Source organism: Dermacentor silvarum, chromosome 9 (assembly GCF_013339745.2).
Source record: "Dermacentor silvarum isolate Dsil-2018 chromosome 9, BIME_Dsil_1.4, whole genome shotgun sequence".
Classification (NCBI taxonomy): domain Eukaryota; kingdom Metazoa; phylum Arthropoda; class Arachnida; order Ixodida; family Ixodidae; genus Dermacentor; species Dermacentor silvarum.
Window position 1 is genome coordinate 31,107,586 of NC_051162.1, and position 15,401 is coordinate 31,122,986.

Consider the following 15,401-nt stretch of genomic DNA (forward strand, 5'->3'; position numbering starts at 1 on the left):
TAAAGATTGCGCTGACGAGTGAGCCCGTGCTAAGATCAACGGACTACACGAGGGAATTTGTGGTTCAGTGCGATGCGAGCGAGTGAGGCATGGGCATTGTTCTATGCTTAAAGGGAGAGAGCGGGAAGAACCACCCCGTCCTTTGCGCCAGTCGGAAACTTACTAGTCGAGAATAGGCCTACAGCGCTACTGAGAAAGAGTGCGCCTGCCTTGTTTGGGCTGTTCAAAATTGTCTTGTTATCTAGCATGCCCGAGGGTCCTCATCGAAACGGATCATTGTCCTCTCAGACGGTTGCAGTCAACGACTTCCAAAAATGCTCACCTCCTGCGCTGGAGTCTAGCTTTGCAGCAATATTTTTTCGAGACACGCTGTAAAAAAGGGAACTCTCAATGGCAATGCCGATGGCTTCAGTCGAAGCCCCTAGATTAAGAATGAGCCTCAATCAATTCAGCAAAATCGTGTTTTTTTTCTTCCTGGCGTAGGATTGGAAAGGTTTTATTTTTGTTTACGCAGTTGGGTTAAGTCATGTCTTGTGAAGCGTATAACAAATTACGATGTATTTAGTTCTGCTGTAAGTTGGTAAAACTGTCACTTTTGAGCCTGGCAGAACTCAGTGGGGATTTGTCTCGCACTTGCTGACTGAGCGGGTGAGTCGTGAAGTTCTGTAGACGCACGCGGTAAACGAGAAACTGCTGCGGACCTTTTTGGGGCATATAGACTCTGACCGGGACATTGATCTACGTTGGAGAATATCATAGTGTTTCGTACTCAAAATGGCTGTGCGACAACCGACGACGACTGCAAGCATCGACCTCTCTGGCCAGAGGACGCCGTCCCCTGCCCATCGGGATCTCCTTCGGCGCCGTTGCAGTCTGTTACGATTCCCTTAGAGCTGCGATGCCCAGACCACGTGTAGGCCCGGACCACGTGCAGTCAATTCCGATTCAAATCTAGCGGCCATGCTCGGACAACGTTCAAATAATGCATGGTAATCGGCGTGCCTAACGATCTCGCTCGTCAACATGAATAGACGTGTCAGTCGCGAGGGACAGAGATGAAACCTATCGGGCCGCCCTGCAACCCTTCCTCCCCTGCTGAGGACGGTCACCCACCATCTCTACTTCGTCTGGTTTGCCCCATGTCCTACAGTGGGAGAGAGGAGAGGAGGATAGTGCCCGGATGGTGGAGGGTACAAGAAAGCCAGTCAGCAGCCACCTGGAGAACAGCTTTGCTTTGCCCTAGCGTGGAGGTGGATGCACGCTGAACTGTTCTTGTATGTTTTCTTTGGTACACACCGCTCTCTGGTAACCATGTGTTAAACTTGTTTTTACGTCGCCTCGTCTGCCTTGCCGGACCCTCTCCGATAGCCAACCTGCTTGGAGCTCCAAGCAGACGATGTTGGAGGTTCCCCCAAACCCCGGCCCATAACAGTATCCAGCTTACATCAACAGCGTCCAGATGCGCCACTTCCCCAGCATTTTTGTCCGCCATTTTATTGCCTGTGATCCCGCAGTGGCCTGGCACTAAGCATACAACAAGAGCAAGGTGTACGTTATATGCTGCATGCATGTGTTTAAACAGCTTGTTGAAAGTATGATTTCTGATAGCCTTGACACAAGGGCTATCAAGACGCTTAAAGAATCACTGTACTATACACTTTCGTAGCTCGTATTGCGAAAATTCAAAGCCCTTCCTCTGTCGAGAAAATAGGGGTAAGCGAGGTTTGTGGCAGGAGGACGCTGTCGCAGGTGTTCCGCTTCGTTTACCTTAAACTCCGGGTCGGCAGATCTTCGCTGACCTTTAGCCTCCACATCGCGCTCCTGCAACTCGGTGTCCGCGGCACTTCGCTGATGTTTCGCCTGGGCGTCGGAAGCTTCGACACTACAATCGGCACGCCGACGAAGAGCCCTTTCCCAGGCGAGTTTGCGGTGTCGTTGCTCAAACGCAGCCTGCTCCTCGGCGGATCACACCACGCGTCGCCTTCCCATCCGGACGCCGAAACTGATTTGAGCCGAGAGAAGCCCGGTGGAGCGCACGCCAACCCCCTTTCCTTCCCTTTCACTCCCCGCCAGACACCAACCGACCCTGATTGGTCGCGCGCATCACGTGATCGGCGCCGGCGAATGTTTTTCCGCGCCTACTCTACTCTGAGAGCAGCCGGGTTTTTTTTTTCCTTCTCTGTTTCTTTCTTCCTTTCTTTCTTTCGTCCCTTTTTCTTGTCCCTCGTTAATACAGAAATGAAGAGAATGACACATCCCGGCGATCATCATCACGAGGAGAAGGCACGAGATCGGCGTTCGGACACCACCATCTTGTTATCCCTGCCTACTGTTCGGAGCTACCGCCTGTTTGTTGGACTCGCCCAATAAACCTCTTTACATTTGGTGGATCGTGCTGGGTACGCACATCGCCGGCACCCTGGAACTCCGATCCCGCACGTTGCACTCGACCATGCCAGCTGACGCTACCCAACCGCCGCCACCTCTCCCGGCCGCTGTTTGCCCTGGCCCAGTTCGCCAGCGAGACCCCCCGGTATTTTCGGGTACGGAAGACCAGGACGTCGAGGACTGGCTGTCGTCCTACGAAAAAGTTAGTGGACCCAACAAGTGGGATGACGCTGCTAAGTTGAGTACCACGAACTTTTACCTGGCTGGCGTGGCGAAGCTGTGGTATACGGACCACGAATCTGAATTTGAGAACTGGTCCGCTTTCAGGGAGGCAATATCTGCCGTTTTCGGTCGCCCTGCCGTGCGGAAGTTACGCGCCGAACAACGGCTGCGCACACGGGTACAGGAACCCAATGAAACTTTTACCACCTATATTGAGGACATAATCGATCTCTGCAGGCGTGTCGATGCCTCAATGAGCGAAAGTGCCAAAATACAGCATATTATGAAAGGTGTCGACGACGATGTCTTTCAAATGCTTCTTGCGAAGTCTCCTGGCACTGTGTCTGAGGTGGTAACCCTGTGCCAGAGCTATGACGAATTGAGAAGGCAGCGAGCTCTCACCCGACGTTCACCTCAGACGTACAACCAACCACTCGCTGCACTGGACGTCGTGCCTGACCAGTCATACCTTCTCGCACAAATGAAAGACTTTGTGCGTGAGGAAGTGGCCCGTCAGTTGTCTCTCCTGCCGTTTGCTCAGCGTCAGGAGCTCCCACAGCAGCAGCAACTGCAGCAACCAATCTCGTTGGCTCCCGTGCTTCGACACGCCATTCAAGAACAGATTTCCGAGGCCACGCTGGTGCCCATTCAGCAGCATCCTGTCGCCGCGCCTCTTAGTTACGCTCAGGTAGTAAAGCGGCAGCAGCTACAACAGCGCTCACCGTTCCATGGTGTGTCGTATGCTGCGGCCCCGACTCAGCCGTCCGTGACATGGGCTGCTCCCATCACTGCAAATCCCTGGCGAACGCGCGACAACCAGCCGATCTGTTTTGCATGCGGCGGCCCTGGTCATATCGCCCGACACTGCCGGCGTCGCGCCCCAGGATACTCAGACGCCCGTTCACCAAACTACATGGATCGTCCCCGCTCTCGTTATGAAAGTCCGGATCCCCAAACAAGCACGTCTTCACGTGACCATCCGCAACCCACGTCTCGTCGCTCACCTTCACCCCGTCGCCGCTCCTTGTCGCCCATGCGTCGTCGACCAGCCCCTGAAAATGAGGGAAACTAGCCCCCGCAGTTCAAGAGGCAAGAAATGCGCTGTCGAAATGCTCAAGTCCTCGAACTTTGCCGTCGAATATTGTCGAAGTTTTTGTTGAAGGCACCCATGCGTATGCTCTTGTCGATACCGGTGCTGCCGTTTCAGTTATAGATGCCAAACTTTGCCGCGAGCTGCGAAAAGTGACTACGCCTCTTGAGATGATGCCCTTACGTACAGCGAATGGAGACCCTGTTCGGCCTATAGCCGCCTGCACTGCTCGACTTATCATTGCTAAAGAACACTATATTGTTGAGTTTATCGTCCGTTCATCCTGCTCGCACGACATCATACTTGGCTGGGACTTTCTATCGTGTAATCACGCCGTTATTGATTGTGCCAGATCTGAACTTGAGCTCTTCCCGTTGTGTGACCCGCCCTACAACCACATTCATCAAGCCGCCCACAAACTAGTCGTAACAGAGGATACCGAAATTCCGCCGAAATTAGCTGTTTTGCTCCCAGTGTTCTGCAACAGCATATGTGACGAAGCTGCATTCTTTGAACCATCACGCCTCCTTCTAAGTCGGAAGCCACTTCTTCTGCCTTATTCGACCCTGTCTATTTCGAATGGAACAAGCGCTCTCTGCCTCACAAATCCTCTTCCGTATCCCATCCAACTGCTTAAAGGTGAAACCCTTGGATGCGTGCAACCCATTGATATCGGACAGTTTTTTTCCGTGCAGCAAGATTCTGCTCGACGCGACCTCGACGCCGTCAGTGCTCTTAACCCTTCTGATGTACCAGCTGCCGACCTATTCAATTCGTCGATCGCAGACGGACTGTTGCCATTTGAACGCTCTGCTCTTCTCCAGCTGCTCTACCAGTTCCGCGAGTCTTTCGATGTTGCCCAACGTGCCCTTGGCCGAACTTCTACCATTGTTCACTACATCGTCACTGGCTCCAACTCGCCAGTGCGACAACGTCCGTACCGTGTCTCCACCGCGGAACGTCAAGTTATTACCGACCAGGTTGACGATATGCTTAAACGCGACGTTATTCACCCTTCACAAAGTCCGTGGGCATTCCCTGTGGTTCTCGTTAAAAAAAAGATGGCTCGATTCGCTTCTGCGTGGATTACCGGCGCCTAAACAAGGTCACTCGGAAAGACGTGTACCCTTTACCCAAAATTGACGATGCCCTTGATTGCTTACAAGGTGCCGAGTTTTTTTCATCGTTAGATTTGCGTTCCGGGTATTGGCAGGTGCCTTTAGCAGAGGCCGACCGTTCAAAGACAGCCTTCGTCACGCCTGATGGTCTATATGAATTTAATGTCATGCCCTTCGACCTCTGCAATGCGCCTGCCACCTTCGAGCGCATGATGGACTCGGTTCTGCGGGGTTTAAAGTGGCACATATGTCTCTGCTACCTCGACGACATTGGTGTCTTTGCGCCAGATTCCGAAACCCATCTCGAACGCCTCAACCATGTACTGACTTGTCTGAAGAACGCTCAGCTTCAACTCAATCTGAAGAAGTGCCGTTTTGCTGCGCGAAAACTTACAATTCTCGGTCACGTCGTATCAAAGGACGGTGTACTTCCGGAACCGGCTAAACTACGTGCCGTCACCGACTTTCCCATATAGACGACTATAAAGCAGTTAAGAAGCTTCGTAGGGTTATGCTCCTACGTTCGCCGGTTTGTGCGTAACTTTGCCTCTATAATTGCGCCTTTGACCCAACTTTTAAGCAGCGCCACCAGTCTCTCGTCGTGGTCTTCTGAGTGTGACCAAGCCTTCTCCACCCTCCGCCGTCTCCTGACGTCACCACCTATACTGCGCCACTACGACCATAAGGCCGCAACTGAGGTTCACACAGACGCCAGCGGTGTCGGCCTGGGCGCTGTTCTCGCACAACGAAAGCGTGGGTTCGCAGAGTATGTCGTCGCATACGCCAGCAGAACGCTCACCAAGGCTGAGTCAAACTATAGCGTCACCGAGAAAGAATGCTTGGCAATAGTCTGGGCGCTTGTCAAGTTCCGCCCATATTTATATGGCCGCACGTTTGATGTAGTTACGGACCATCATGCATTATGTTGGTTGTCTTCGCTGAAGGATACGTCAGGTCACCTTGCCCGCTGGGCTCTTCGACTTCAAGAGTTTGATATCCGTGTTATATATCGTTCCGGACGCAAGCATGCCGATGCTGATGCACTGTCGCGGTCACCACTATCCACCAAAACTGCGTCCATATCCACTATAGACCACCCACTGTCAGCTCTTGACGTCGCCACCGTGTCCTCTGCACAGCGCCACGATCCATGGATCGCTTCGCTTCTTGACGTTTTATCCGAGGCACCCACCCTTTCGCCCACTCGAACACTGCGACGCCAAGCTTCGCACTTCAGCATTCGTGATGGCCTCTTGTACTGGCGGAACTACTCGCCAGATGGTAGGAAGTGGCTCCTAGTGATCCTCCGAACGCTGCGCTCTGCAATCTGCGCGTCCTTTCACTCCGACCCGCAGTGTGCTCACGGCGGTGTCTTCAAGACGTATGAACGTATACGCAAAAGGTACTACTGGCGCGGAATGTTTCGCTTTGTCCACAAGTTCATTCGCGGCTGCCACGAGTTTCAGCGACGCAAAAGACCACCGCATCCTGCCGCAGGTTCATTACAGCCCCTTCTGTGTCCAGACGGCCCATTCGACCGCGTTGGAATTGACCTATATGTACCTTTACCTTTGACCACAGCGGGAAACCGATGGGCTACCGTTGCTGTCGACCACCTTACACGATACGCCGAAACCGCTGCTCTTCCCACGGCGACAGCACAGGACGTCGCCTCCTTCATCCTCAATCGTTTTGTGCTGCGACACGGTCCTCCTCGTGAACTCCTCAGTGACCGTGGCCGCGTATTTCTCTCCGATGTAATTCAAGCACTTCTCCACCAGTGCAATATTGTACATCGGACGTGTACTGCCTACCACCCTCAAACGAACGGTCTGACTGAGCGGTTTAATCGGACACTTGGCGACATGCTTGCAACACATGTCGCATCTGATCAAACAAACTAGGACCTGGTTCTTCCATTTGCGACATACGCGTATAACAACGCTACGCAAGTCACAACCGGATTTTCCCCTTTCTTCCTCCTGTACGGTCGCCAGCCGTCGCACACAATCGACACGTTGCTGCCATACGCACCAGATGCCTCAGAGTGCACACCCGTGTCGGAAGCCGCCCGTTACGCTGAAGATTGCCGACAACTAGCCAAGCGTTTTACTACGGCCGACCAACAACGCCAGAAAAACGCCCGCGATGACGACCGCCCTCCTGTCGCACCATTCGCTCCTGGAGCACTTGTCTGGCTTCATGTACCGCCCTGCGCTCCTGGCTTGTCATCCAAACTGCTTTCCAATTATCATGGTCCCTACCGCGTCGTCGAGCGTACCTCCCCCGTAAACTACGTCATTGAACCTCTTACGCCGCCCGGCGACCGTCGTCGACGTGGACGTGATGTTGTTCACGTAGACCGCCTCAAGCCGTACTTCGACCCTTTTGTCCCCTCCTGTTAGATCGCCAGGATGGCTCCACCTTTCTCGACGGGGGCAATTATAATGAAGAAATGAAGAGAATGACATCCCGGCGATCATCATCACGAGGAGAAGGCACGAGATCGGCGTTCGGACACCACCATCTTGTTCTCCCTGCCTACTGTTCCGAGCTACCGCGTGTTGGTTGGACTCGCCCAATAAACCTCTTTACAATACCAGCATATCCCTGGCTCATACTCGCATTTCCAATGCTGGTATGCGCCACACGTGATTTTGTTATCGTTAATCGCGACGTAACTGACGAGCATGTGATCATTCATTCGTACCCTTCCATGCCAATTTTGGTATATTCCATGTGTAAGAGGCACGCCTTTTAGACAGATTTTCGATAGTGCTTTAGCGTGACACAACCACCGCCGACATCTCTGAGGCAATACAAGCTTCGCTTGAAAACGTGCTCAACAGTGATCAGAATACCATACGCGTCCGCTGTAAAGATGTTATGGTTATGCAAGGTTTTAGAGTTGGAGAAGTTTGGGCCAGGGGCTGCACATAACACCGAAGTTGCAGACTTTGAAGCATCAGTGAAAAATGCTATAGATCTATACATGTCTTTAACGACCAAAAATGTTGCTGGATAAGGGCACTGGGACAACTCCTTTTGTTAAGTTCCTTAGAGGACAAATCACAGGTGAATGGACGTTCCTTCCAGGGTGGGATGAGTTCAGCGCTGTCACTTTCCTTCAGATCTGTAAAAACAATTCCAAAAATTTCCACAACAGATTTTACTGCTAACGCGAACGGCGGGGCGTGTGAAGGCCCGTTTAACTACTACTGATTTGTGGATAGATTTCCATGTATGTTGTACATTGTTCTTATTGCATAAGCGCTGATAATCCAGTGGCCACTGACACGACTCAGCATATAGGCTTTGGACAGGGCTAGTATGAAAGGGATCAAGTGCTAGGCGATGTTGCAGGCAGGATCAAGTACCTTAGGTGTTGTCTTTGAAACTGACTGGTTAACAGTAGATCGTAGTCTATGCGTGACAGCACAAGACGCTTGAAAAGAGATAGGCGACAACGTGTCCCCATGATTAGTGAGATAAAATCTTTAAAATGTACATATTTTAAGGCATTTCAGCTTCAACTGCTTTCTATTCTGGATGGAAGTCAGCTAAGCATCAAAAATTACGCCTAAAATGTTTGTTCTTTCGTAATGACCAAGTTTTCCCATTCATTGCCATACAAGGGTCAGGACATATCCGCCTTAGTTTGGAATACAGCACACAAGTGTTCTTTTCTGCATTGAATCAGTACCCGCTTTCGTCTGTCCATTTGGCGAGCAGATTAGCACTTATATAACAGCATCTGGAGTTCACATGTAGACAGGTTGCAGGATATGAAGCTGATATTAATATTGTCCTCATAAAAGAAAAAAAATAAGATACCGTAGTTGGGATAACAGAACGAGGACAGTTCATTTTAATTATGAAAAGTGTGCAGCTTAGCACTGCATCTTGGGGTGCACAGTTTTCTTAAACAAAAGTGCGCGATAACACACTGCCATATCCTATGCGAAATTTCCTCTCAGATGTTTTTTTTTCTCAAAATAATATGCATACTACCACAAATCCCTACGACGACAGGTCTTGCAGAATACCGTATCGCCAGGTAGTATCATACAGGGTGTTTCACGTAACTTGGCCCAAACTTTAAAAATATGCAAATGCCACGTAGCTGGATCGAACCAAGGTAATGGTATTTGTCGTAGCTTGGAGATACTCAGACAACTTTTTGCATTCTGCCTAATAAAATTATTACTCCTAATTAATTATTCACCTTCTTAATTATTATAATTTGACGAAAAATGTCAGAGAAAATTGTAGAGCCACATGAAAAACTCCCGATACAGCTTTATTTTGACTTATACTTCTACATAAAGGTGTTTTTCCGAGCGTGAAAGAAGCCGGCGAATACAAGCAAAAGTGCCGCGCGACTGGCCGCTCGAGGCACTTTGCGTGCATTCGTGGGCTTCTTTCATGCTCGGAAAAAACACTTTGATGCAGCACGTGTAGCACGTATTGAGGAACAGAAAGCTGTATCGGGAGTTTTTCATGTTGTTGTTCAATTTTCGCATTGATACTTTTCATCTAATTATAATAATTGAGAAGTTAAATAATCAATTAAGACTTTCTAATTAGGCGGAATGCAAAAAATATTTTGAGTATCTCCAACCTACGACAAACAACATATTACCTTGGTTCGGTCCAGCTACGTGGCATGTGCATATTTTTTTATGTTTTGGTCCAAGTTGCGTGAAACCCACTGTATGCCTTCTCTTAATCAAAGAATACGGATAGACAGTACTGGCTGTGTACATGTGCATCATGCCTAAGTTGTGAGGGCGAGGCTGGGGCGAGATGCTTGAGGCTGGGCATGAAGGCAGTAACGTCGACGCAGGTGGACGCCTTTATTAATGTTGGCTAGGCATACAGAACAATACAAGGGCTAGCGCGCGCCAGCGCGACTCAACACAACAGTCCTACATGGCAGCAGGGCAGACACTCACTCAGCTCAGCTCTCCAAGCTAAAGGCGGGAAAGCAGGGGAGAACGCCAGACAGGTGTTGCCATCTGTCGGGCGGCTGGCGAAGTGGACGTGGGAGTCTCGGAGGCACCTCACATCCGGCCCCACTTTTATGATCAAAGTCCTCTTTGATTACAATTGTGAAGTAAGGCTGGGCAAAGGGGAGAAAAGGCTAGACATGGTCAACAGGCAATGTATAGCAATATTAGGCATGAATGGCGAGGCAGGAAAACAGAGGCATATGACAGGCAAATAGTAACAGACGAGGCAAGGTAATAAATGTTTTACATGGATTAAAGTCAAAATTGCGATGACAAACTCTAAAGGCCTTTAAACAGACCAGGCTGTTTGTTTTCCAGCGCAGTTATTCTCTGCAATGTTGCTTTCAATGCGCTAAAGGCAAAGACAAACTCTAAAGAAATTGCAACAGGCACAAGCACAGCACTTTCAAAAGTCCACTTCATAGTCCTGAAGATGGGTGGGCGGTCTGCGCTGTCTGACTGGGCGCTGAGCGTTCAGCGGCAAAGCAGATGCAGTTTCTGAGCTACGTGACACACTGCTGGTTGATTGCTGTAGGCTGGGCGGTTCGCACTGCTGAAGCCACGAAGGCGAATCTTGTTCACAGGACGAAGACAAAGTTGACGCTGTGTCTTCCAGGCACTTCACAGGCAGTGGCGGCACATAACGTTTCAGTTGTGAAACGTGCACTGTTCTTGGCTGAGCAGAGTGCCTGGTGGACGGACTTGTAACCTGGATGGCCCTAAATGTGGCAGGCGTAAGACGTTCTGCTAGGCGGTAGATGTCTCTGAAGCGAGGGGACAGTTTCTCAAGCCCTTGAAGCACACGTTGTTGGCGACGGACCCACACAAAATCACCAACACTGAATGTATGCGAACGATGCATTCTGTCATAGATGAGCTTCCTGCGATCTTGAGCGTCTTCGCAGTTAGCCATAGCCTCAGTACGATGTGCTTGGACATCCAGAAGACGCTCTGTGAGCGAGGAGTTGCTCACTGGCCGGTAGCGTTCCGCTGGTAGCCTTGGGATGTACCCGTAGAGTAGCTCAAGTGGACTGAAGCCAGTGCTTGTATTGAGTGTGGTATTTACAGCGAATGCTGCTTCCTCTTAGTTACCCATGATCGCCGATTTTCTGGGGAGGCCTTGCGGAGGACAGATAATAATGAGCCGTTGCTGCTCACACAACTAGAGAAGAAAAAGAAAAAGTACAGCACTAGCAATGCAAAAAGAGAGGCAAGTCGACACGGACTTCGGCTGTACGGCACGGCATCGGGCACTAAGTCTATGCAATGTTCCACACATTGGAAATGGCTGATGTCATCCTCATCACGAGCAAATGTGAGATGATCTGAAAGGGTCGTAGATAGAGCTACTTGCTGCATCTCTGATGAGTTCTTTGCCACAAAAGCGGGAGGACGATCAAGATGAATTGTTATGGCTACTGTACCTTCTGGTGCAACAGTGGCTTGTTCTGGCTGGCTTTTGCACAAAGGCTTCCAAAGGGTCTCCATTCCTGGGAGAGGTGCTTCCTGGAGACTGTCTGAACATGGCACTTCAGTACATTGAGCTAGGAAAGACTGCCGAGGAATTACTGCGCATGAGGCACGTGGATACAGCTTCTGGTGCGCCTGTATGACTGTGCCCGAGGCCAGATGGTGGATTTCGGCTGGATTTGGAGGCTCGAACACAAGTCTTGTATTGCTGGCACGAAACCAATCTTCACCCAGTATAACTGGCAAGACATTATTGCTGATCACAGCGGCTTCCACTAGAGCTGTTATGGGGCCCACTGTAATTTTCAGGCAGACCGTGCCTTCGGGATGCACACTTCATCCACCAACAACGGCTAGGGGCTCGCGTGTCCAGGGCATCAGTGGAAGATTCTTGATTGCAGACTTGGTCACTATAGTTATCTTGGACCCTGTGTCTGGGAAGGCGTCGCAGGGGCCCAAGAGTGCAATGTCAGCTGTAAAGAAGGAACACTCCAGATGGGAGCCATGGACGTCTTCCAAAGGGCTTGTCGGCAATGCAGGGGCTGCTGCATGAAGTGATGTTAAAGCTGTGGCTGGCTGCTGTGTGACAGTCTCTTGCTTTGTTGGGCACTTTGATGCTAGGTGGCCCTTTTCGTGACACTTGAAGCAAACAGCTTCACTCAATGACTGTCCTGGGCGAAACGCAGGGACACCATAACGCTGTGACAGAGCCGAGTACTGAGCTTCCTGTTCAGCAGGCGGTAGATCTGCTATGCGACGGCTATGTGGAGGACTGGCAGGGCGAGACGGAGGCACACGGCTTTTCTTGAAACTGCTGACTGTTGGAGGTGCCGTTGAAGGCATTAACGACGCAGAAGAGACTTGTCTGGAAGGCGTAGTCCCGTTATTTTGACTGCGAAGAGTCTGCTCAGGACGATCAGCCCGGTTGCTTGCGATCTGCATATGTTGCATAGCCCTGTCAAGTTGGGTGCATATATCAATGAAGTTGGATACTGACGATGGGCGTTGCGCTGCTATGCTTGTTGCGGTTCCCGCGCACTGAATGCCGTGCAGGAGATATTCCACCTTCTGAGGCTCCGTCAGTGGCGCTGGACATTTCTCGATTACTCGAAGCTTTGCATAGGCATAGTCGCGAAGTGACTGAGAGCTGGACTGTACTTGGGACATAATTTGCTGCTGCCATTGCAGTAGAGTCAGCTCGTCGGCCAATGCGTCCAGGAAAGCTTTACGCCACGTATCCCAAGTTGGGAACTGCGCGCCAAGAGTCAGGTGCCAGTTTTTCGCAGTGCCTCTCAACTTGCTTGCGGCGATGAGGCGGGTTGTTTCTGGCGACCACGAAGTTAGCTGCTGTGTTCGTTCAATCTCCTGAATCCACAAACGCGCACTTTGCTTGTGGCAGTTCTCGAACAATGGCAGGGTAGACGATACGTCGGGCATGGTTGTCACTTGCAGCTGTGGCAAGGACGCGGCCTGGTACTGCGGCGACATTGGCGAAAATGGCATTCCAAATGGTGGCTGGGGGTACCGCGGAGCCGTTACAAAGCTGGGTGGTGTTACAAAAGGCTGCGGTTCCTGTGGCGGCGAAAAAACTTCATGCGCTGGCATGGCTTTGGCGTCGCAAACGAGCGGCGGCGTGGGATAGGACCACGGTGGCGGTGGGACGTACGAGGCGGGCGCATACACTTGCGACGTTGCACCTGGTATTGCTTGACAAACCGTCGAAGTAAGGTGCGAGGCAGGGAACTGCACTCTGGTCGAGGGGACTGGCGCTGAGGCCGGTCTCGGTGCTTTCGGAATCGCTGCACGAGCTTCCTCCAGGCACGCTGTCAAACGTTGAATCAGGTCGTCTCTTGACCCGGTAGCGTCGATTCCGCGGCGAATGAGCTCGGATTGCAGAAACTCGGTGCTGAAGCATGCGACGGTGGCAGCGTCGACTTCGGCCCAATTCAATCCCGGCATGGCGCTTACTTGGCGTGAGCAGGGAGGTAGACAATGGCGGCTACTAAGCGGGCTTGGCGGGAGCGGCGGCACGGCGTGAGCGAACGGCGAGGCGAGATTCTTTGTCGACTGCGCCAAATGTGAGGGCGAGGCTGGGGCGAGATGCTTGAGGCTGGGCATGAAGGCAGTCACGTCGACGCAGGTGGACGTCTTTATTAATGTTGGCTAGGCATACAGAACAATACAAGGGCTAGCGCGCGCCAGCGCGACTCAACACAACAGTCCTACATGGCAGCAGGGCAGACACTCACTCAGCTCAGCTCTCCAAGCTAAGGCGGGAAAGCAGGGGAGAACGCCAGACAGGTGTTGCCATCTGTCGGGCGGCTGGCGAAGTGGACGTGGGAGTCTCGGAGGCACCTCACAATGTGACCCGAGAAGGACGAGATTATCGGTTGTACACCTCGCTGTTCAGAAGCCAGGTTGGTATACTCCAAAAAGCAGATAAGGGGATGGCTAATCATTTTGTCTAAGACCTTAAGTAAACAGCTAGTGAGAGCTATAGGTCTGCAACTGCTAAAAGGAAAGGTCTTTGCCGTGTTTGCGTATTTGTTGAGTTTGAGGTTGACTAGCGCCTCTTTTGAAGCTGGAATTAAACGGCCAGTTGTAAAAAACTTATTGCAAATGCCTCATTATTATTTGATTTATTTACCTTGACAACGAAAGAGTATTACATAAGGGTTGGGTGTACATAAAGAACAATAAAACACTCAAAATTGCGACAGCAGGTATTCAGTCACACTGGCAGAAAAAGATGATGGGCAGGTGATAACGACGATATTGTGAGGAAGGCCGTTCCAGTAATTGGTCGCACGAGGAAGAAAAGATGACGAAAAATTAACAGTTCTTACACGTGTACGAGAAACTGGGAGTTGGTGACGAGTGCGACGAAATATACATGCTGGTGGGGTGATGTAAGGATCACTATTAAGTGATGAATAGAAAAGCTTGTCGGAAAGACAAAGTGTTGCTATGCGTCGGCGGAGAAAAAATTCGCGACTTACCTTAAAAACCGTACTATAGGTCGAACCGGAATATAGGTCGACCCCCCAACTAACCAATTCTAAAAACGAAAAAAATCTTTTTCAATGGCAAAACTACCGAAAGACACCCTTACCTGTAAACAAATGCGACTCAGCCGGTTGCACAATGGTGACAGTATTTAAATGCTGCTCCGTGCCGTGATGATAAGGTGCTGACAAACACGCGGGTCGATGGTCGCACGATACGAAGCCCACGGCAACCTGGCGGGTTGCCGAGGGCTTCCGCGTACACAATCGCCTTTTTCTTGAAGGCGACGGTGAATTGCCGTCGGCTTCCGCTCATTTTGAAACAAAATGTGTAAAAGCAGCCTGAATGCGATGGCGAAGGCGGCTATTTACATCAGCTGCCCATTGTTGCAAGACTTCCGTAGTTTTTCCGCCAATGTCCGGTATATAAGACGAGGGTAGACTTTTCGCAATGGTTTTTTGAAAAAAAGTTCGACCTATATTCCGGTTTTTACGGTAGATTCCGCTTTGAGGGCGCTACCACTGACTTCGCGAGGATAAGTTGAGTGAATGAATACGGCGGCACGATTTTGTACCGCTTCAAAGGCATCTACAAGGCATACCTTATGCGGGGACCATATGGCTAACGCACACTCTAGTTTCGAACGGATAAGTGATTTATAGGGTAGTAAATTAACGTGTTTGGGCGCGTGACGGAGGTAACGTTTCTGAAAACGGAGCTTTCTATTTGCCGATGCTATGACGTTTGTAACGTGTGCATGCGACGACAGATCATTGGACAGGGTAACGCCTAAGTATTTGAGTGATGTTACTGGTTGTATAGGTTCGTTAGTAATTGCGTACGGAAATTTAACAGGGCACTTTTGGCGGGCAATGGAAAGCAGTTTACATTTTCTTTAAGGGTCATTAGCCACCGGTCGCAACATTCTTGGATATGGTCTAGATCACGCTGACGCTTTACTGCGTCGCAATGGCTAGAAACTGATGGGTAAATTACGCAATCGTCAATGAACATTCGCATTTGGCAAGACAAATGTTGAGGCAGTTCGTTAATATAGATTAGAAAAAAGACAGGGCTGAAAACAGAACCTAGGGT